Raw genomic sequence first — 24,097 nt, forward strand, 5'->3', positions numbered from 1 at the left:
AAATAAATACCATGAAATATGGATTTATCATGGCCTCTCAAATTATTTTATTCCAGCAAGCCAATTACCGAATTTGGCGTGGAACTAAATATAAAATTGTGAAAGAACAATTAATCTAAAAGATACAAATTAAACAAGAGGGTGGTCTATCTCAATCTATATAGACCTATAGCTCAAAAATTGTATTCATGGCAGCAAGTTTGATCCATTAATAAAAAATTACCCGGAAGGAGTCAATAAAATGCAATTTATGGTTTGAACAGAGGGAGAAAGCAAAACAAGTCCAGACAATATCCAAAATAAGTACATAGAATAATTTGAAGGATGAAAACCTAAAATAATGTCACCGTTGAATTTGTGTCCCTGGCTCAAGAGGGAGAAAGAGATTGCTGCCGGCAGTGATTATGGATGCGGTGGCCACGGTGAGACGCGACGGCGCTGTTGGAGAAGCCAGACGTGGGCGGTGCGAACAGGGGTCACGTGTGGACGTGAGAGACGGTGATGGAGACACGGCGATGCTGGTGGATCGGAGGAGGCGGACACAGGGGTCACGGAGGCTCAAGACATGAGGGACGGTGGTGAGATGCGGCGGCGCTGGTGTTGGAGGCGGAAACAGGGGCGGTGGAATTGGGGTCACGGAGGCTAAGGACGGGATAGATGATGGGTGGAAAAATGCCGGTTAAGAATTTCCAAAAATTATTTTCTAAAATGGCGTTGCAAGCACAGTTTTAATCGACGAAATTTCCACTATCAATTTAGAAATGTGTCACAATTAAAATTAAATAACCGGGAGTAGAATCACGGGTCGTTTCCCAAAGAGTTGACACAATGATGTTAATTATTGGTCAGAAATTTTTTGAATATTTTTTTGAAGTTTGAAAACAGAAAAATAAATGGCAAGGAATTTAAGCACTGAATAATAACAAGGGGTGTTATGTATTTAATAAAAAGGTCTTGACTAGAAGTGAAAATTAGAGTTCCTATCCTTGTTGATTTTTTCCAAGTATAATGGTAAAAGTTTATTGCTTCCACTTAGTTATCCTCTTGCAGTTGCAGGAAAATCAAGTGGGTTGCACTAACTCTGATTCACAAGTCCTAGTCACTTCCTATGGAAGGATTAGAGTTAGTGAAATATGAGTTAGCCAGCAATTCCCAATTACAATTGATACTTGAGTATTCCAACTCAAGGGCTTCTAATTAATCAACTCCAAAGCCAAGTTGGAATATCTACTCCATTAACATGAATGCCATTTTCACAAACATGTCAAAGGAGTAAATAAAAGACATGGTGATTATAATAAATTGATAACATCAAAATTGGCACGAACAATAATTAAAACGAATCAAACAAACAATAGAAAAAAATAAATATAAAAATACTTCACTGCATTAATAGAACTCAAAAATAACAATATCCATATATGAAGACAAAGCAATTAAATGGAATAGAGTGATTGAGTTATTAGAAAAACAAACTAAAGAGATGATGACTTCAATAGAAGGTAATAACAGCTCTCTCAATATCCAATCCAAAGCAAAACTAAGAAATCTAAGAACCCTAGGAGAAGTAGTGTTTCTCTCTCTAGAATTCAAAAACTAAACTAAAAACTAAAGTGAAAATGAAAGTATCTTCAGTCTTAGCTATACCCCTGCCTCTAGTTTGCGTTTTTGGGCTTCAAACTGGGTCCAAATCAGCTCAGAAATCGCCCCCAGCAAGTTCTGATAAGTGCAGCACGTGACGCTCTGTCACGCGTACGCGTCAGCCACGCGTACGCGTCGGCCACACGTACGCGTCGCTGGACTTCTGCGCTTGTCACGTGTACGCTTTGCTGTAAAATGCGCCAATTCATGCGCACACGTTGGCCATGCGTGAGCGTCGCTTCTCGCTTCTAATCTCTCTGGTTTCTTGTGTTCCTTCCACTTTAACATGCTTTCTCTTCATCCTTTAAGCCATTCATGCCCTGTAAACTTGAAAACACTTCACAAATACACCACGGCATCGAATGGTAATAAAGGAGAACTAAAAATTAACAATTTAAAGGCCTACGAAACAAGTTTTCAATCATATCACAAAATTAGGAAGGGAATGAAAAACATGCAATTTTAAGGAATAAGTGTGAGATTAGTTGACACAAACCCACTCAATTCAGTCTAAAATATATCATAAAATAGTGGTGCATCAATAGACGATGATGGAGATGGAGATAGACGAAGGATTTATAGATAGAAGGGATGCGGCGTTGTTGGTGAGAGGTCGTGAACGGCGGTGGGGGGAGAGCAGCTGGCAAAGGTTCAGATCTGAGGGTTGAGAGTGAAGTGTTCTGAGTTAGAAGAAATTTACTTTTTATTGTTTTGGGAAGGAAAACGTGAGAGTATAGAGAAGAGTTTTTTTTTTTGTATTAAGTTTTATAAAATATAACATTTAACAATGATTAATCATATGTGGTTAGCGTATATACGTATTCGTATTTGTACACAAAAAATATTTAATATACTTTTAAAATACTTTAAATTTTAATTTTTTAAAATTATTTAATTTTTAACTGACTGGGATTAATAATACCACGTGTCTATATTGTATTGGTCCACATAAATAAGGTATGAATTCTCTCACAAATTTTGGGGTATGGGAGCAATCACTTTTTTTCTTTGTGGTGGTTGTTGGTTACAATGTTGGTTGTGCTAGTTTCCAAAACTTTCTCTTGTTGATATTAGTTAATGAAAAATATCAAAATTATTTTCTGTATATTGGCTATGCTCATCGACAAAGAATTTTGATTACTGTGATCTGAGAACTAATAATACTGGGATGAAGGCTTAGTTCTCTAGTTTATAACCAACTATTAACAGTAACTAGATAATATTATCGTATCATTTTCTTCAAGAAATTTAATGTGGCAATCAATCATAGTTGATTAATCATGGAGTCGGCTCTTTATTGGTGGAAAATGTGAAGATATGTGATAGATGAGGATTTAAACCGTTTCGGAATTTAACCAAATAATTTCGTTGTGATCATAGACCAAACCGATACTCAATCTTCACAATCAAATTTTAATAATTGGTTGTCACATGTACAAACCCCAATGAAAATTAACCGAAGTATTCAAACCTCGGGTCGTCTCACAAGGAATTACAATGAAGTGATCAATTATTGGCTATGAAAGAACAAAGGGGGTTTGATTTGTAGTTGGCAAGAAAAGTAAATAACAAGAAAGTAATTGACAAGAACTAATAAAGAAAGGGAAAGAACTCTAGGCTAGGCATAGGAATTGAGATTACCCATCCTTGTCTACAAACCATGTATTGACAATTATGAGGGACCAACCCATTTAGTCTACTTCTATGCTTGAAGTACGTACAATGTCTACCTCAACACTTGAAGTACGTCAAATAGGCTTGATCAACATCAATCCATAAGTCCTAACCTAGCTACTAATTGACTTAGTAGTAGGCTAGCATCAATGGTTATCAAATTGACCACTAAGGGTTCTTAAATCACCAATTCAATGAGACCCAATGACTCAAGGTCACTCAATTCCCTTAGCCTAGGCCAAGAGTAAAGAAAACTACTCTAAAACTAGTGAAAACATGTTAATAAACACCTAGAGTGCAATAAAAGTAAACATAAAAAATGCAAGAATTAATAAAAGCTATAACTAACAAAAGCAAGAAATCAACAATAACAAGTGAAGTAAACATCAAAAGACATAGAAATATAAAATTGCATGAGAAGAAATTGAGATCCAACAATTGTTCATAAACATAAAAGAAAGCAAAACAATAAATTAACAAGAGAAACTAAGAAGATTAAGATAATAGAACACTAAAATATAAAGAAAATTGAAATAAAAACAAGAATTAAAACTTGGATCTAAGAAGAATTAACCTAAACTATCCTAAAATCTAGAGAGAGGAGAGAGCCTCTCTCTCTAGAATTCTCCCCTAAAACATGATGAAAACTATACTACGACTCCCCCTATTCCCTTGCAATCCTTGGGTTCAAAAGCATCAGAAATGAGTTGGATTTGGGCCCCCTTGAGCTCAAAAATCACCCCCAGCGTATTGCCGTTAAGTGAGTTACGTGACCAACATCACGCATGCGCGTGGATGACGTGTGCGCATCGCTTGATGATTCTCTGGTCACGCGTGCGCGTGGGTGATGCGTGCGCGTCGCTGGCAAATCTCCTTCTCACGCGTACGCGTAAGTGATGCGTGCGCGTGGCCTTGAGTTCAGCAAATCCTCTTTTCTTCATGAATTCTCTATTTTTGCATGCTATTTCTTCATTCCTTCAACCCAATATTTGCCTTCTAATCCTGAAATCACTTAACAAACATATCAAGGTATCGAATGGAATTAAAGTGAATTAAAATGATCAATTTTAAGGCCTAAAAAGTATGTTTTTACCCTTAAGCACAAATTAGAAGAAATTCACAAAACCATGCTATTTCATTGAATAAATGTGAGAAAAGTTAATAAAATCTCCTAAATTCAACACAAGATAAACCACAAAATTGGGGTTTATCAAACCTCCCCACGCTTAAACTAAGCATGTCCTCATGCTAAACCAAGAAAGACAAGAAAAGGGGGGTATGATCATTTATTCAATGCAAATAAACTATATGAACCTATCTACATGAATGCAACTAAATACAAGATATTTCTACTTACTTGGTCAAAAGTGAATCAATCTCCAAGAGCATGTATGAACATGTAGGGCTAAGTTGTATGATGATTCATGAATCCCACCAATTCAAATATCAAAATGAGGTATATACAAACTTGCAAAAAGAAAGCTCGTGAAAGCAGGGAACAAGGAATTGAGCATCGAACCCTCACCAGAAGTGTATCCGCTCTAGTCGCTCAAGTGTATATGGTTGATTCACTCAATTCTCCTTTAATCATGCTTTCCAAGATTTATTTTTCATCTAACAATCAACAATTATTCAATGCATGCATACATTTATCATGAGGGCTTATTCATAGGTTGTAATGGGGCTAGGGTAAAGGTAAGGATGCATATGGTCAAGTGACCTTGAAATTTGAATCTTTGATTAACCTAAGCTCTCACCAACACACATAACAACCTATACAATTCTAATACAATACCTAGCTACCCATGATTCCCACTTTTTTTTACACACTCATGTATTCTCTTTTTGATTCACAACACATATGCATTGATTATTATTGAACTTTTCTTGGGGCATTTTTGTCCCCTTTTATTGTTTTTCTTTTTCTCTTTTTCTTTTTTTTCTTTAAAGTATATACAAGCATATCAGTGCATATGGTTTTACATATTTAATGCATGAGTATGTACCCAATTCTATAATTTTCAACAAAAATACAAAATATGCTTTTACCTCAACCAATGTTTCCAAATTTCCCATACCGAAATGATACACACCCTCACTAGTATAAGCTAATTAAAGATCCAAATTAAGGATATTTATTATTTTTCACTTAGGTGTAGTGATGTGCTAAAATTAAGAACAAAAGGGATTAAATAGGCTCAAAATTGGCTAACAATGGTCGATGAAAGGTAGCTATTTGGGTAAGTGAGCTAAATGAAATGATGGCCTCAATCATATAAATGTATTCATACGTGGAATAATGGACATAAAGAATCAAACAAATCAAAGATTACAATCATAGAAAGAGAACAAGGCACACAAGAATGGAAAATAGTGGTTATATGATGTAACCACACAATTGGGCTCAAAACTCACATTCTTGTGTTCTTAGCTCAAAAACCATGTTCCAAGATTAATTCATCAAGCAAGTTCAACACAGAAATTTTTTTTTCATATTGGTAGGGTGCCCTAAAATAGTTTTCTTGGAAAATAAATCATCACTCTAACCAAGTTATTCTAACATAAAAAGAAGTGGCAAAATATGCACAAATTCTAACTAACATGCAACCTATCATGCAATGCAACAACTAACTAACAAAGAAAATTAAGAATTGGTGTTGAAAAAGGAAGTGGTTACCCACGGAGGTCGGTCAGACGACCTCCCCACACTTAAAAATTTGCACCGTCCTCGATGCATGCAAAGAAGAGCAAGGTGGATGGGTTGCTACAACTGATGAGCTCCTTCAAAAGGTTGTACGGAGGGACTTGTTTGTTGCCCCATTTAGAAGCCTTTCCATTTCCCCTTCTCGGTGGCCAGCCTAAAAGAAAAGAAAAAGAAAGGAAATAAAGCCTACAACAAATATACCAAAGCAAATAGAACATAGGCGGGGGCTAATGCCAAATAAGAGTAAGGTTCTCAACTACATGGTAGCTACAACATGTGAGTGAGAAAACAATGTAAGCTAAGGCATATCAACTAATACTTGATGCAAGAGTAAAATCAAAGCATAAGTAAATGCCATGAAGAGCATGTTGAGCATCAAGTTCAAACAAGAAAGATTGGGTCATGAAAGACATGTAAGTTCATATCAATACACAAAGGATGCAAGAATCATCAAAGGTTAAGCATTGACTTAGAAATTTCATCACCTACTAATATTAAACAAGTCAGGAAGCACCAAGAGAATCCAAGAAAGTCTCAACAATTGAGTGGGGGAATTCAACACCTATATTAAAATAGGAAACTTAAAAAAAAGAAATACGAACAAGTTACAAAAACAAACTTAAAATACAATAAATGAAAATAAGCAAATGTAACAAAAGAAAATGAAAAATAAGAAAAATGAGAAGTGAAATTTTGAAAAGAGGGAGAAGAAGAAAGTAAGAAAGGAAGAAGAGAGAAGAAGCAAGAAGAAAAGAAAGAAGATGGAAAGTAGAAGGAGAGAAGGAGAAAGAAGAAAGGGGAGAACAGGGCGCGAGACGACGCGCGCGCTTCGTCCACGCGTACGCCTGAAAAGCAGGAGGGAGAAGCGACGCATATGCGTGGAACGCAGAAAGTACAGGTGACGCGCAGGCATCACCCATGTGTACGCGTGAGGCTAAGTTGTGCTATTCGCACAAAACCAGTACCACTCCAGCGCAACTCTCTGGTTTTTGTACCAGGAGTTTAATATGGGCCTACGACGCGTGCGCGTAAGCGTGGTGCGCCGTTTTTTTTAAAGCACTTAAAATAGAAACAAGACACTCTCTTAATCTACAAACACTCTCAAGCAACCAGAATTCAAAGTTAATAACAACTCTTTTAGTTTTTGAAAATTTTCAAGTACAATACAAACACAACTTACACTTCAAGCAAAACACAATTCAACAATAACTGTTCTAATCAAAACATGAATTTAACAAATAACCTATCAATCAAAGCAATGTAAAGAGTATAGAAATTAAGAAAACTACCTACAATGGTGATGCCAAGGCATCTTAGGCTAGTTTCACTAGCCTTTTTCTTTTATTTTTAGTTGTTTTATGCATTTTCTTGAGCCTTAAGTAATCATTTTGGCCAAATAGTCATGCTTGTCTTAAATCATTCAAACATGAAGATTTTTATGCAAATTCCATGAGTTTTTAGTTATATTCCTTGAATGCTATGAATGGAAGAATTCTCATGAATTTTAGCAAGACTTTGATGCAACTGTTTGGATGATTTCAGGGAAGAAGAGGCTAGGCAAGGAAGCAACAAAATCAATAAAGGAAGCTTGAATATCACATGTGGAGTTTAAGTTCCAGTTTAAGCCTAAACTAGAGCTTAAACGCCAAAAATCATGAAGGATAAGAAATGCTGGAAATGAAGTTTAACCTCCAGTTTGACCTCAAACTGGAGGTTAAACGCCAGAATGGAAGGTCTCACCAAAGAAGCATTTCCACGTTTAACCTCCAGTTTGACCTCAAACTGGAGGTTAAACGCCAGAATAATAATGCCACTCAGGAAGGAGTTCCACGTTTAACCTCCAGTTTGACCTCAAACTGGAGGTTAAACGTGTTCGACACCTCCAGGGCTACCATTCTAAGCTTCCACGTTTAACCTCCAGTTTGACCTCAAACTGGAGGTTAAACGTGTTCGACCTCCAGGGCTGCCCTTCCTTTATCCACGTTTAAGCTTCAGTTTAACCTTAAACTGAAGCTTAAACGTGTTATATGGAACAGCTTGACCATGCCTTCTTCAAACATAAATAACTTGAGCTACAAAACTCCAAATGAGGTGATTCAAAATGCATTGGAAATAAGACATCTAGAGCTTTCCAAGCATATATGGCATGCATGGTGGATACTAAAAATTGAGGGAGAAAACAGCCCCGTAATGTGCATAGAAGAGCATAGTACCAACATGCAATCAGGCCAGCTGACCTCTTCACCTTTCATGGAGTATAACTCGAGTTGTAGAGATCCAATTGAGGTGCTTCCAGTTGCGTTAGAAAGCTGACATCCATAGCTTTCCAACGAGGTATAATAGTCTATATTTGGCATCAAATTGGCAAGGTTGACAAGAGAACAAAGTGACGACTCAAGAAAGGGGGTGCAACATTTGAGTGTAGTTTAATGGATCATTATCCTTTTTGGATCAATTATGTCACTCAGCCCTTCAAGCAAGCAAGGCCCATCAACAACACCAAATCAAGGCCACAAGAATCATCTAGAATAGTTTATTTTCATTTGATTGTAATTTGCTTTGAATTTCATTTTCATTTTGTAATTTAGGGAGCCTATTTAAAGGCCTTAGTTTTTGCATTTGAAGGGGGGGATTGAAGGGGAATCCAGCCCCTGATGGGGACTTTAGACTTTTACTTTCACTTTTAGCTAGTTTTCCTTTTCTTTGTAATTGAATTCAGAGCTATGATTCACTAAACCCCCTTTCATTGGGTTAGGGAGCTCTATTGTAATTCAATGAATCAATAATAGTTTATCTTCTTCTTCAATCTTTTCTCTTGAATTTTGTTAGAAAGCTTCTCGATCTAATTCCATTGAGTAGTTGTCTTGGGAAAGAAACTACTCATACTTGGAATCCTTCGGAGCCTTGGGAAAGGAATGGAGGATTCATGCTAGAGAAGCTTTCTCACAGTGGATTGGATTGGGGTTTGGATGGATATTGTGACATGTAATCCTACCAAATTGTGGTTCATGAAATTGTGTGGTATAATCAGTGATCAAGCATCATCTCTTCTTATGAACATTTAAACCAAGGGATTGGGAATTTGTTTATTTTTAGAGAGCATTGTTGAGCCAAGGAATTGGGATCCAATCATATAAGATTGCCAAGCAAAATTCAATGAACGCATTGGTTGAGGAAGAGATAAACATGTTTTGATTCGGAGATCTCAATATCTCCTATAACCCAATGAATTCCCCATTTCTGATTTCCACTTTCTCTTTACATTCTGCAACTCAATTCTTGCAATCACCCCCATTCCCTTTTAATTTCAGCAATTTACATTCTGCTCTTTAATTCATGCAATTTAAGATTCAGCCATTTAATTTTTTTGTCATTTACTTTTCCCGCCAATTTTACATTCCGCAATTCTCATCTCAAATCTTGATTCAGCTCAACTAGAACACACTTCTAATCCGAATTGCTCACTCAACCAATCCTTGTGGGATTCGACCTCACTCTATTGTGAGTTTTTACTTGACGACGATAACCGGTGCACTTGCCGGAAGGAATTTTGCCGATTGTGCAATTTCCTAAATCGTAGCATAACAAGTTTATGTGCATCAAGTTTATGGCGCCGTTGCCGGGGATTGGTTTTCGATTGACAATTCTCAAATTGGAAGTTAACTAGATTGAGCAATTTTTCTTTTCTTTTGTTAATAGTTTTTGTTTCAGTTTATTACTGCTAATTTCTGCAGATTTTAATTTGTTTTCTTTGCTTATTCACTTGTTAGCATACTAACCACTAGCTGTTTGTGATATTGCCTCACTATGGGATTTCCACTATCTTTGGATGAGTATTGTTTGAGACTAAGCACATTGCAAAAAAGAAAGGAGTATCCATCATCTTTTGGTCAATCAAAATCCATGAGAAACTCTCCACCACCACAGAATGATTCATGTTATTATGCTCATGGTGGGTGGGAGTATCAGGAACAGGAAACGGGGTACTTCCCAGAGCCACAAAATGGTCCATGTTTTGGTGAATTTGAACACTACTCAAGTTGTGGCTGGGAAGATCAAAACCAAAGAGATTTCACTTATTCACACCCCATTCATCAAGAGCCATCACCTCTGAATTATCCAACCTCACCTCCTAGTTTTACATATCCAAATTCTTCATCACTTGAGCAATTCTCAGCACAAAATTCCTTCTCAAATTCATACAATTCATTTCACTATCCACAAGACTCATTCCACTACACACAAGAGTCATACCACTACCAACACGCCAACCAAAGACTCTATCAACCCACACAAAACACATACTCCCAGCCACCATATCACAGCCAAGATAATCAACCTCATCAACCTAATCCGAACCAACAATTTCAAGATCAATTAAACAGGATAGAAGGAATGCTTGCAACCATGAGTCAAGACATAACCGATTTGAAAGGCTTTAAGGAAGAATTGATATCCAACTTACAAAATCAAGGTGCTGCCATTCAAAAGCTAGAAGCACAAATTGGATATCTATCAAAGCAAATCCCTACCCACAATTCTTCTAGTGAGACCATGGCAAACCCAAGGGAGGAATCAGAAGAACAAGAAAGGGAGAAAGTCAATCAAGGGAGATCACACTCCAATGACACAGAGAGTTGCAAAGAGGAAGGGTTCATTGAACCACAAATTCAGGAAGCTTTTGATGAACAGGATACTCCAACTGTCCAACAACAACCAAGTTCTGAGATCAAGGATGTGAAGGCAGTAGAAACAAGCACCAAAATGAGGATTGTGACCGAGAAACAAAGGACCATATCCATGAAGAAGAGAAGGTCGAAGAACAATCCAACTCCTGAGCCAACAAGCAAGTTCACTCAAGCCAATCACAAGGGAAAGCTTGCTGGAAAGAAGCATTCACAACAAGGGGCACTAACTAGCTCCTTTATCCACTTGAAGTCATTCCTCTTAACAAACTGGAGGAAGAGGAAGAAAGTCAAGAACAGCATGTCAAGCTAATGACGTTAAAGAAGCGCTTGTTGGGAGGCAACCCAACCAAAGGTAGTTTTTCTTTTCTAGTTATTTCAATAAAAGAGTTAAGTAGATTTATCTGTATTGCAAGGAGCTAAGTTTGGTTTTGCACACCAAAACAATTCAAGGGTGAATGTGAGATTCTAAGTTTGGTGTTCCACCAAAAACTTCATTAAAAGCACATTTCTACCTCAGCATGACTAGTCACTAGCTCCAACCAATCAGGGAAACTACTTAAACAATAGTTTAATTTCTAGTTCATAGTTTCTTTTTCTAGTTCATAGTTATTTTCTTAATAAAAGCACATGAGGTTTTCTGCATATGATCCAAATTGCTGCATATGGCAAGGAACTAAGTTTGGTGTTCACACACCAATCTAAGTTCAGAGGCCTACAAACATACATGCATGCTAACCAAAGTGCTTGGGGAACAAGCAACTTCTAATAGCTTTGCAGGAAGACAATCAATCTCATGGAAGGAATATACATCATCATCAAAGAGAACACCAAGGCTAGGAAGGATGCTGAACAACAAAGAAGATGCTAAAAGGTTGTATTGTCACTTAATTGCTTGTACTTTGAATTGCTGATATTGGAAGTTTGCATGCACCCCTGCTTTAAGTTTGAGTCATTGCAGTTTTTGTTTGTCTGTTTGTTTAATTTCCAAATAAGTGATAGTCTAAGTGTCTGGATAAACTTCACTTGCTTAAATGTATGCTTGCCATGCTTGTTCTGTTTCCATAAAATAAAAGAAATGTTTGAACAAAAGTAACTCAATTCCATTTGGTAAGAAATCAAATAAGATTAAGTGGTGGTATGCATGTTTGATTGAATAGTCAGCTCACTAAGAAATAAAGTTAGAATTGTCACTTTTAGTGGAAATTAGGATGCTGTCTATGGATCTTGATGAATAAATGTCTTTGGCCATGAAAAAGAAAGAAAAAGAAGAAGAAAAAGCCACTGAAAAAGGGCAACCAAAAAGCAAAAAAATTGAGAAAATAAGCTAGGCACCAATGGTTTGAACTTCTGAGACAAATGCCTGTGGTGTTTATGTATTAAGGATATGCTTGGATGAATAGGTTCTGAGGAGTGTTTCAACACTTGGTAACTTGGGTTAACTAACCCGGGATTATCAACCAAAAGTCCATTATCAAGAGCAACCTAAATACAAAACATTTAGTCACACAAAGAGGTGCTGGGCACCAATGTCTCAAGAAGAAATGTGAACTAAAATGCCTGTAGTGGATATGTGTAGTGCACTAATAAGAAAAAGAAAATGCCAAAGGCTTGAGCAACACATGACACTGAGCAACAAGGAGCAAATAAGCTCAAATAAAAAGAAAAACAAAGAAAAGAAACTTGCCAAGGATATGTGAATAACAAGAGGCCATAAGCAGTGTTTTAGTGGAAACATAAAAAGTGACTTTCTTACCTAAGAAACAATAAAGTGATGCTGCAACAACTTTCTGCATGAACACCCCATTAATCAATGTCAATTACTTACTGATATGGCTAATGAATTTACTTTCTGTTTCATTCTTTCTTCTCAATAATTCAGAACTTGCTTGGGGACAAGCAAGGATTAAGTTTGGTGTTGTGATGCCAAGGCATCTTAGGCTAGTTTCACTAGCCTTTTTCTTTTATTTTTAGTTGTTTTATGCATTTTCTTGAGCCTTAAGTAATCATTTTGGCCAAATAGTCATGCTTGTCTTAAATCATTCAAACATGAAGATTTTTATGCAAATTCCATGAGTTTTTAGTTATATTCCTTGAATGCTATGAATGGAAGAATTCTCATGAATTTTAGCAAGACTTTGATGCAACTGTTTGGATGATTTCAGGGAAGAAGAGGCTAGGCAAGGAAGCAACAAAATCAATAAAGGAAGCTTGAATATCACATGTGGAGTTTAAGTTCCAGTTTAAGCCTAAACTAGAGCTTAAACGCCAAAAATCATGAAGGATAAGAAATGCTGGAAATGAAGTTTAACCTCCAGTTTGACCTCAAACTGGAGGTTAAACGCCAGAATGGAAGGTCTCACCAAAGAAGCATTTCCACGTTTAACCTCCAGTTTGACCTCAAACTGGAGGTTAAACGCCAGAATAATAATGCCACTCAGGAAGGAGTTCCACGTTTAACCTCCAGTTTGACCTCAAACTGGAGGTTAAACGTGTTCGACACCTCCAGGGCTACCATTCTAAGCTTCCACGTTTAACCTCCAGTTTGACCTCAAACTGGAGGTTAAACGTGTTCGACCTCCAGGGCTGCCCTTCCTTTATCCACGTTTAAGCTTCAGTTTAACCTTAAACTGAAGCTTAAACGTGTTATATGGAACAGCTTGACCATGCCTTCTTCAAACATAAATAACTTGAGCTACAAAACTCCAAATGAGGTGATTCAAAATGCATTGGAAATAAGACATCTGGAGCTTTCCAAGCATATATGGCATGCATGGTGGATACTAAAAATTGAGGGAGAAAACAGCCCCGTAATGTGCATAGAAGAGCATAGTACCAACATGCAATCAGGCCAGCTGACCTCTTCACCTTCCATGGAGTATAACTCGAGTTGTAGAGATCCAATTGAGGTGCTTCCAGTTGCGTTAGAAAGCTGACATCCATAGCTTTCCAACGAGGTATAATAGTCTATATTTGGCATCAAATTGGCAAGGTTGACAAGAGAACAAAATGACGACTCAAGAAAGGGGGTGCAACATTTGAGTGTAGTTTAATGGATCATTATCCTTTTTGGATCAATTATGTCACTCAGCCCTTCAAGCAAGCAAGGCCCATCAACAACACCAAATCAAGGCCACAAGAATCATCTAGAATAGTTTATTTTCATTTGATTGTAATTTGCTTTGAATTTCATTTTCATTTTGTAATTTAGGGAGCCTATTTAAAGGCCTTAGTTTTTGCATTTGAAGGGGGGGATTGAAGGGGAATCCAGCCCCTGATGGGGACTTTAGACTTTTACTTTCACTTTTAGCTAGTTTTCCTTTTCTTTGTAATTGAATTCAGAGCTATGATTCACTAAACCCCTTTCATTGGGTTAGGGAGCTCTATTGTAATTCAATGAATCAATAATAGTTTATCTTCTTCTTCAATCTTTTCTCTTGAATTTTGTTAGAAAGCTTCTCGATCTAATTCCATTGAGTAGTTGTCTTGGGAAAGAAACTACTCATACTTGGAATCCTTCGGAGCCTTGGGAAAGGAATGGAGGATTCATGCTAGAGAAGCTTTCTCACAGTGGATTGGATTGGGGTTTGGATGGATATTGTGACATGTAATCCTACCAAATTGTGGTTCATGAAATTGTGTGGTATAATCAGTGATCAAGCATCATCTCTTCTTATGAACATTTAAACCAAGGGATTGGGAATTTGTTTATTTTTAGAGAGCATTGTTGAGCCAAGGAATTGGGATCCAATCATATAAGATTGCCAAGCAAAATTCAATGAACGCATTGGTTGAGGAAGAGATAAACATGTTTTGATTCGGAGATCTCAATATCTCCTATAACCCAATGAATTCCCCATTTCTGATTTCCACTTTCTCTTTACATTCTGCAACTCAATTCTTGCAATCACCCCCATTCCCTTTTAATTTCAGCAATTTACATTCTGCTCTTTAATTCATGCAATTTAAGATTCAGCCATTTAATTTTTTTGTCATTTACTTTTCCCGCCAATTTTACATTCCGCAATTCTCATCTCAAATCTTGATTCAGCTCAACTAGAACACACTTCTAATCCGAATTGCTCACTCAACCAATCCTTGTGGGATTCGACCTCACTCTATTGTGAGTTTTTACTTGACGACGATAACCGGTGCACTTGCCGGAAGGAATTTTGCCGATTGTGCAATTTCCTAAATCGTAGCATAACAAGTTTATGTGCATCAAATGGTAACTCAATTCATTCATTGATTATATCTACAAGAGAATGGAAAGAGGTTACCACGGTGGGGTGTCTCCCACGTAGCACTTTTAGTTTAAGTCCTTCAATTGGACAATTGGGAAGCTCCTTGTCAAGGTAGCTTGTTCTTGAATTCCTCTTGGAACTCCCACCAATGCTTGGTCCTCCATTGTGCTCCAAGATTTCCAATGAGTTGCACCAAGTCTTGATGGAGTCCTTCACAAGCTTGGAGCTCCCAAAGTTGATCCTCATATTGTGGTCTGGGATCCCATATCTTATTTTCACACCCGTCTTCTAATTGGTCATCACTGTTCCATTCAGGTGGTAGGCACATAGAATTCTCATTAGAGCACCAAATTCTCCTCCTAAACCTATACAATTTAGCACTCTTCCAACCATGGGACCTATGCCTTGAGGGTTCAACCTTAATGAGCCTAACATTATTTTTCCAACCACTGCACAATATTCTCCTACTCTTAACTCTACAAAGAGCTCTAAGTTGCCCATCCATTTTAAGCAAACCATATTCAAGTGAGAAAGTAAAGCTTAGGGATAGGGATTTTACCCACTTGAATGTTGTGTTGGATGGTAACTTAGGAAGGGGTGGTTCCAATGATCTTGCAAGTTCCACTCCCTTGTACTCTTCCTTGACTACCTCCACCTCTTGGCAAGCTTTTTCTATTTCAATTCCTTGCTCACCAACTTCTTCTATACACCACTCATTGCTTAAACCATGTGTCGGAGGTTGTGCACGGTCCTCCTTGTCATCAATTTCATAACACAATGAGGGAGGTTCATCAATTCTAAAAGAAACATTGGTTGGTGTGGAATCATCTTCAATGGTGGAGCTTTCTTGCTTAACTTCTTCCACCACTTGTTCAATTTTACCTAGGTCTTCAACCACTTCTTCTTCTTCAATAATCTCTTCCTCCTCCACTTGTTGCAAGATACATCCCATCTCTTTGTACTCATGTTGGGATTCTAAAATCTCTTTCATGCTCCACTCTTCGGTTGATTTCTCATATTCATCCATGGAGATGCTTTGTCTACGGTATGAATTCCATGAGTCCAAGTTGGCTTTAATTTTGGCAAGGTTAGCCTCGATAGCTTCGTTCATCCTTTAGGCTTCCTCTTACTTCTTTTGACGGATAATTGCTTGAAGCCAATCCATTGCTTCCTTGAAGCCGATCCATTGACTCTTGTTCCACTTGGCTAGCATAAGTAGGATCGTGTTGCTCTTGGACCAATGGATATGGATATTCTTCCATGGAAGGTTGTGGTAGAAAGGAAAATTCATCTTGTGGTTGAAAGTTCTCATACATGAGAGGTGGTTCATCTTGGTAATGGTATGGAGGTGGTGGTTCTTGAAAATATTGAGGTTGGAATTGTGGTGGTTCTCCATATGGTTCATATGGTTCACAAGATGGCTGGCATGGTGGATATGGATTGGGATCATATAGAGGTGTTTGGTAGTATGAGGCTTGTGAGTGTGATGGTTGAGGGCTATATTGTGGAGGGGGTTCATAGGTATATGATGGTGGATGTTGATAATTACAAGGGGGTCCACCATAGCCATTTGATTAGTATGCATCTTGGAATAGCTCTTGCTCATAGAATATTTCGGAAGGTTGTTGCCAAGAAGGGTGATAAAATCCTTAAGGCTCCTCCCATCTTTGGTTGTTCCATCCTTGATGCATGTTGTTATTGTAATTTTCATTTCCTACAACATAGTTGTAACCACACTCATAGCCAAAATGGTGAGAATTAAGAGTGAAAAGAGAAAACAAAGATAAAAACTAATAAGAAATAAAGAAAGCAAACTCCTAGATACTAGCAAAACCAAGAAATAACCAAAAAGCAAGATATTCACAATATGAACATATTCACAATAGCCAATAATATAACACCATTGCAATTCTCCGGCAATGGTGCCAAAAATTTGATAGGTGAGGATTTATACCAGTTTGGAATTTAACCAAATAATTTCATTGTGAGCATAGCCCAAACCGATACTCGATCCTCACAATCAAATTTGAATAATTGGTTGTCACATATACAAACCCCAATGAAAATTAACCGAAGTATTCAAACCTCGGATCATCTTACAAGAAATTGCAATAAAGTGATCAATTATTGGCTATGAAAGAACAAAGGGGGTTTGATTTGTAGTTGGCAAGAAAAGTAAATAACAAGAAAGTAATTGACAAGAACTAATAAAGAAAGGGAAAGAACTCTTGGCTAGGCATAGGAATTGAGATTACCCATCTTTGTCTACAAACCATGTATTGACAATTATGAGGGACCAACCCATTTAGTCTACTTCTATGCTTGAAGTACGTACAATGTCTACCTCAATGCTTGAAGTACGTCAAATAGGCTTGATCAACATCAATCCATAAGTCCTAACCTAGCTACTAATTGACTTAGTAGTAGGCTAGTGTCAATGGTTATCAAATTGACCACTAAGGGTTCTCAAATCACCAATTCAATGAGAACCAATGACTCAAGGTTACTCAATTCCCTTAGCGTAGGCCAAGAGTAAAGAAAACTACTCTAAAACTAGTGAAAACATGTTAACAAACACCTAGAGTTCAATAAAAGTAAATATCACAAAATGCAAGAATTAATAAAAGCTATAACTAACAAATGCAAGAAATCAACAATAACAAGTGAAGTAAACATCAAAAGACATAGAAATATAAAATTGCATGAGAAAAAATTGAGATCCAACAATTGTTCATAAACATAAAAGAGAGCAAAACAAGAAATTAATAAGAGAAACTAAGAAGATTAAGACAATAGAACACTAAAATATAAAGAGAATTGAAATCAAAACAAGAATTAAAACTTGGATCTAAGAAGAATTAACCTAAACTACCCAAAAATCTAGAGAGAGGAGAGAGCCTCTCTCTCTAGAATTCCACCTTAAAATATGCTGAAAACTATACTATGACTCCCTGCTATTCCCTTGCAATCCTTGGGTTCAAAAGCATCAGAAACGAGTTGGATTTGGGCCTCTTTGAGCTCAGAAATCGCCCTCAGCGTATTGCCCTTAAGTGAGTCACGTGACCAACATCACGCGTGCGCGTGGATGACACGTGCGCATGGGTGACGCGTGCGCGTCGCTGGCAAATCTCCTTCTCACGCGTACGCAAGGGTGATGCGTGCGCTTGGCCTTGAGTTCAGCAAATCCTCATTTCTTCATGAATTCTCCATTTTTGCATGCTCTTTCTTCATTCCTTCTACCCAATCTTTGCCTTCTAATCTTGAAATCACTTAACAAACATACCATGGCATCGAATGGAATTAAAGTGAATTAAAATTATCAATTTTAAGGCCTAAAAAGCATGTTTTTACCCTTAAGGACATATTAGGAGAAATTCACAAAACCATGCTATTTCATTGAATAAATGTGAGAAAAGTTGATAAAATCTCCTAAATTCAACACAAGATAAACTACAAAATTGGGGTTTATCAATAGGCGTGCAAGAGTTCTTCAACCTTCCTATGAAAGAGAAAAGGAAACTATGGCAGAAACGTGGCGTTTTGGAGGGGTTTGGTCAACTCTTTGTTGTATCCGAGGAACAAAAGTTGGATTGGACAGATTTATTCTACATTAATACTTTTCTGTTATCTATAAGGAGTCCCTACTTATTTTCTAATTTTCCGAAATCATTTAGGTTTGTCTCCCACTCTGATTAGATGTGTTTCATAAGTATTTTATTTTTATAGAGAGCTACTATATGTTAGGATTTGGTTGAATTAGTCCCACATTGCTTAGGATAGCAAATGGAGTGGGTGGCCTAGGCTATAAATATGAGGCTAAGTTCTCCATATTTTTTGCACTAGTCGGAAACACTTAAAGCTTGTATCTGACTTTTCTTTTCCTCTATACTCTTAGATTAGAGAGTGTTGTGAGGTGTAGTTAAATATTTGCTTTGAGAGTGTGGGTGTACTGGGGTGCCGGTGTTAGAAAGAAAGAAGTCTATGTGTTGTAACAAGTTTCACATAGTGATATTCTCTGGTTGTCATTTGACAACGGCCGTGGTTTTTTTTCTCCAGTAAATGGGATTTTCCACGTTAAATTCTTGTGTTGTGATTGTGTCTATTTTATTTCTCTGTGAAAGGTATTTTCTCAAGGGGGAATGGTGTATTATTCCCAACACTATACATTTAAATATTTTTGGCAACTAAATTCAATCAAATTGGTCTAAATTTAACAAAAATTACTTTCATTATACGTAGCATGTACACATGCGCTTCACTAACGCAAATAAAATCCGCTTCACTTTGCATTTGTTCTTCGTGTGCCTCTTCCTCCTTCTTCTATTCGTGATGTTGTTGGTACGTTTTATTTTTGTTTCTTCTTCTCTTCTTTTATATTATTGTGGTCATTTATTCTTTTTTCTGTTTCATATTTTTTTCTTTTTTTTTTTGTTTTTTTCCTATCAAGAAAGTAAATTAAGAAGAATTTTGAGAAAATGAAACAAGAAGGAGAAGGTGAAGAAAAAAAGGTGTAAAAAGAAGAAGACGAAGCGGAAGATGATGAGGAGGAGGAAGAAGAGTTTTGAATTGTGAAGGATAACGATACCAAATGCACCGAAATTAGATAGTGATTGCGATACATTTAACTCATAAATGCACCGAAATTACAGGAGTTTTTGAGTTTATAGAATGCACAATTTTTGGTTCATTTGTTATTACACAATGGTGTTGTTATAATAATATTTCGGTTCATTTGCAAACTAGGAGTGTTGTCGATAAACAATTTGTCCCAAAGGTTAGGATTGTAACACCCTAACTATCAAAATGTCATGCTTCCGGCTACGCCACTCTGATAGCTCGGGTATTACGATGACTCTTAAAATATGAGCATGTTTAAAACTTAAACCGTATTTTTCAAAAGACTGTTTAAAACAAAACATAAATCCATACTTACAACCATATACATACATATACATAGTATTAACTTACAAGCTTTATATAAAACAAATCCTATCCCTCTTACAAATTATGAAAAGTTAAAAGCGAGGGAAACATAAATACTAAAGCAATACAAAAATATCGTCTAATTAGAAAAGAAATAAACTCTTCTGAACTTCGTTGCCCATAACCTGAAAGAGAAAAGACCTGTAGGGAAGTGAGAACACCATCCTCGCTGGTTCTCACTATAAGGTTAGAGAATTGCTATAATAAGATACGTAAAATAAAATCGTTTTAAGGTACAGTGATCGTTGTTCGTCTTATGTGTCTTTTCAAAATCTGAAATCCTTTTTAAAAGAGGAATCTATTTATTCTTCAAAATCCAAAACCGTTCGTATCAAATATTAAAAGTTTTCCTAGACAGTATGATGGCCAAACTGTTCCATGTATAAGTTCATTAAGTCTATACTGAACCAATTTGATTTTTCATACTTTACTAAACCAAAAACACAAAACAATCACGGCCTCCGACCCATCACATAATCAAACACAGTCTCAGGCCCAAACAACTCAATTAACATCCAATTCACTACAATCAAACCAGTTTCAGTTACAAACACAAGTAGAGAGGTTCAAACACAAATAAAGTAATTACATCAAGTATAGCAATTAGTAATTAAACATAATTATTCATAGAGGCAAACTAATTACAATATGCACATTCAAACAATGTCACATAGATGCATATAATGAATGTCTATCCTATTGGCTCGTGATATCACTTGTCAGTCCATAAATTCCAACCCGACACATCCTTTCGGATGTAGCTTTTTTGCCATGCCAGGGATATAGTGCCCTACACACTATTGACCTACAGATATAGTGCCAGGCATACGCACATGCGTAACCCAAGTTTATAGTGCCTGACACACTCTTGCAGCAGAAAAGGTTATCCATCATAATTCAACCCAGGGATATAGTACCCTGCACACTATCTTTCCAAGGATATAGTGCCTGGCACACTTTTCACAATCAATCAGGCTCGAAATCCTATTTTAAAAAAATGATTCTTACCCACGGATATCTTGACGGGCACATTTTCAATACTCAACAAGTCCATCGTCCCTTTCCAAGTTTCAAAACTCATCATCAATTTCCAAATCCTCAAATCAATTTCCTTTAAAACCAAAAATCCATTTCTTTGGTAACATTTTTCGAAACTCCAAACAACTTCAAGATCCTATCAATTATAAATCTCTTCCAAAAGTCATCAAAATCATTCCTTCTAAATCAGGATTTGGTAATAAAATTCCTCAATATAGTCTCAAGACTTTAGGGGAGAATAATCTAACTCATTCTCTTAAATTCATTGAAAACCTCAAAAACCTTAACTTCTTGATTTGAATAAGGAAAATAGAATTTAAACCAAAACCAAGTCATGTATCCAAATAGTTCGAACCAATTTCAAAACTAACTAACTTAAACCAAAACCAAATCATTTAACTGAAAACCAATTTCAATTTCATTCTTAGATCTGAAGCGTTTTCAAAGGCTCGGAAATTGTTTTAGTTTTGCTAAATCAAAATTTCAAAGAATACTTCAAACTTTTCCTAAAAATTTGTAAAGTGAAATTAGTCAATCGAAATTCGAGTTTCTTTTAAATCCACCGAAACTCCTCCGAATCTGTTTAATTAAATCAAGTTCCAAAACATAAGAATTTTCATCTTTAAATCGACATTAAAATATAATTCTTTTTCTTAAAAAAATTACATTCAAAATAAAATTATTTTCTTAATAAAAAAAGTTCAAACATAATTCATTCATCAATAATTTAATTCGAAGCATAATTCATTATTTTTAAAATAATGTTTCAAACAAAGCCTCGTATTTTATAGAAATTTTAGCAACATCTCTCCTAAAACTTGGACCTTGCCACCCTTTTTCGAGTCCCAACCAAATAAACCAATTCTCAACCCTTTCCAACGGGTTCAAGACCAAATCAGTTTTTCAATAAAAAAAAATCTAGACTTTCAATATTAAAATCATTTCAAATTAAACCAATCAGAAATCTCCAGTTAACAACATCAAATAATATTCTAAATCAAACAGACAACCATATTCATCCAAGACAGATTAGACAATCCATAAGACTTACATAATCACCAGAAAAGTATTTCGCTCATCATATCAATTATAACAATTCTAATTTAAAATAAATTGATTTTTGTAAAAAGCCCCTATCTTGACAAGTCGAAATCATAAACCTAACGCGTCAACGGAATCTTTTCTCTCAATCCGAAATCAACGGTAGCTTCAAATCGCAGCCCTGCACACTTTTGCAACAGCATAAACATCTTTAAATCACAATATGCAACCTCAGTTACTAACTCCTAAAACATTAATATCGGAGAGGCTTTAATACACGTCACAGAATACTATCGCGGGGTTTTCGAAACAGAAATACTTACTGTAATAAGAAAATGAAATAGCGGCGGTCGCTGAACCGGTTTTGCGGCAGCCCCGGCAGCCATCCTAAGGGATAACGATGACTAGAACTCTGGCGATGGCAACTGTAACAAACATGTAGTGACGATAAAGCTTCCGAAAACTCAAAAGGAACAAAAACCAAACTCAAAACCCTTACCGGCAGTGGATCTCAGTGGCGGTAGTAGCGTTTCTTTGCGGCAGAGGCGCGGTGGCCATAGCAGCAGCAGCAGCGGAGTTCCAACAGCGGCGAAACCTCCTTGTGACCCTTTCTCTTTTCATGCGCGTTCTGTCTGTCACTTGGCGACGGCGACAGATCTGACGGCGCGAAATGGAGGCATTAACGGTGGCGATGGTGGCTGGGCTTGACAGCGACGACCCTTTCCGCGGCGGCTCTGGGCAAAACGGCGCGTCTTCCCTCTGTTCGTGAACCTCTATGGATGGCGACGATGAAGACCTCGACGGTGACAACGGTGACGACGGCGATGCGGGTTCTACGGGACAGCGATGCCTCCTCCTCGCGCGGCTCTCTCTCTCCCTCGGTTCTGGCCTTCCTCGCGATGGCGGCGCGAGCTGGACTATGGCAGCGACCTCTCCCTCTCGGTGTTGCTCTCTCTGTCTCTCTACGCAAACTTCCTCTCTCTCTCCTCTGTTCTGACTTCTTAGTGGCGACACGACGACGGCGACGGTGGCAGTGACACCCACTGACCCCACCTCCCTTCCTTCCTCTTCTCTTCCTTCTCCGGTTCTCCCCCTCTTCTCTTTTTCCTTTTTTTTTGTTCTGCTGTTGGGTAAGGGGTAAGGGCGGGTACGGTTTTGGTGAGTGTGTGTGAGGGAGTGTGTTGTGTCAAAATTAGGGTTAGGGTGTGTATTGAATTGCTGACTTTGGGTTTAATTTGAGTAAGGTAATTTTAATGAAATTAGAATATAGAGTATTAATTTGAAAAACTAATTTAATCTCTAACATTGCTTTAAAATATTATTTGTGGTATAAAAATACTAATTGATTCTCAATCAAATACTTTAACTGAAAATATAAGAACAATATAATTAATTTCTTTTATTCCTAAAACCTAAAGTATTGAATTATGAAAATATAAAGTATTTAAACTAAATCATATGAAATTCTTATTATTTGACAACTACTAACTTTATAATTTAAATATAGAAAATAACTCAATAATTGTAAAATTATATATAATTCTAATTTAAATAGTCAAACCTCATTATTTCTGAATTTCAAAAACTTTAAATTGTAAATAGGAAAATAATCCATAATTATAGAGTTTGGATAAAAACCTTAACTAATTTTAAATCCAATTACTACAGGATTTCTTCTTGTTTATGGGATTTTTTTGTGGAAGTTTTAGAAAACCTCCATAACATATTTTATTTATGGAAAAATATGAAACCCCCCATTGATTAATACTAGTTTAAATTTCTGAGCCCATTTGTCCAAACAAATAGAGTCCCTAATCTACTCAAATCAAACCCAAACCAATTTCAATCCAAACAAAACTTGTCCAAAAAATTAAAAGAGGAAGAAGAGTGAGATCTAATGAAACCCTAGATCTACTTGCCGCATCTCTTTGCCATTGTCACCATCAAGTTCGCCGTAGTGTTTGAGATCAGAGGGAGAGTAAGCTCGTCGCTGCTGCCATTCATCGTCGTTGCTGCCATTCATGTCCTCGTCGTTGTCGCCATCAAGCTTCTACGTCAATGTGTTGTCTCCTTCATTTACGTGAAAT

The 24,097-nt window shown here is 36.9% G+C and overlaps 1 pseudogene; it reads left to right on the forward strand.

The window, feature by feature from the left end:
• LOC112748673 (protein SRG1-like) overlaps positions 1–24,097 on the forward strand; it is a 79,197-nt pseudogene that overhangs the window by 49,347 nt on the left and 5,753 nt on the right.

Source organism: Arachis hypogaea, chromosome 15 (genome assembly GCF_003086295.3).
Source record: "Arachis hypogaea cultivar Tifrunner chromosome 15, arahy.Tifrunner.gnm2.J5K5, whole genome shotgun sequence".
Taxonomy (NCBI): domain Eukaryota; kingdom Viridiplantae; phylum Streptophyta; class Magnoliopsida; order Fabales; family Fabaceae; genus Arachis; species Arachis hypogaea.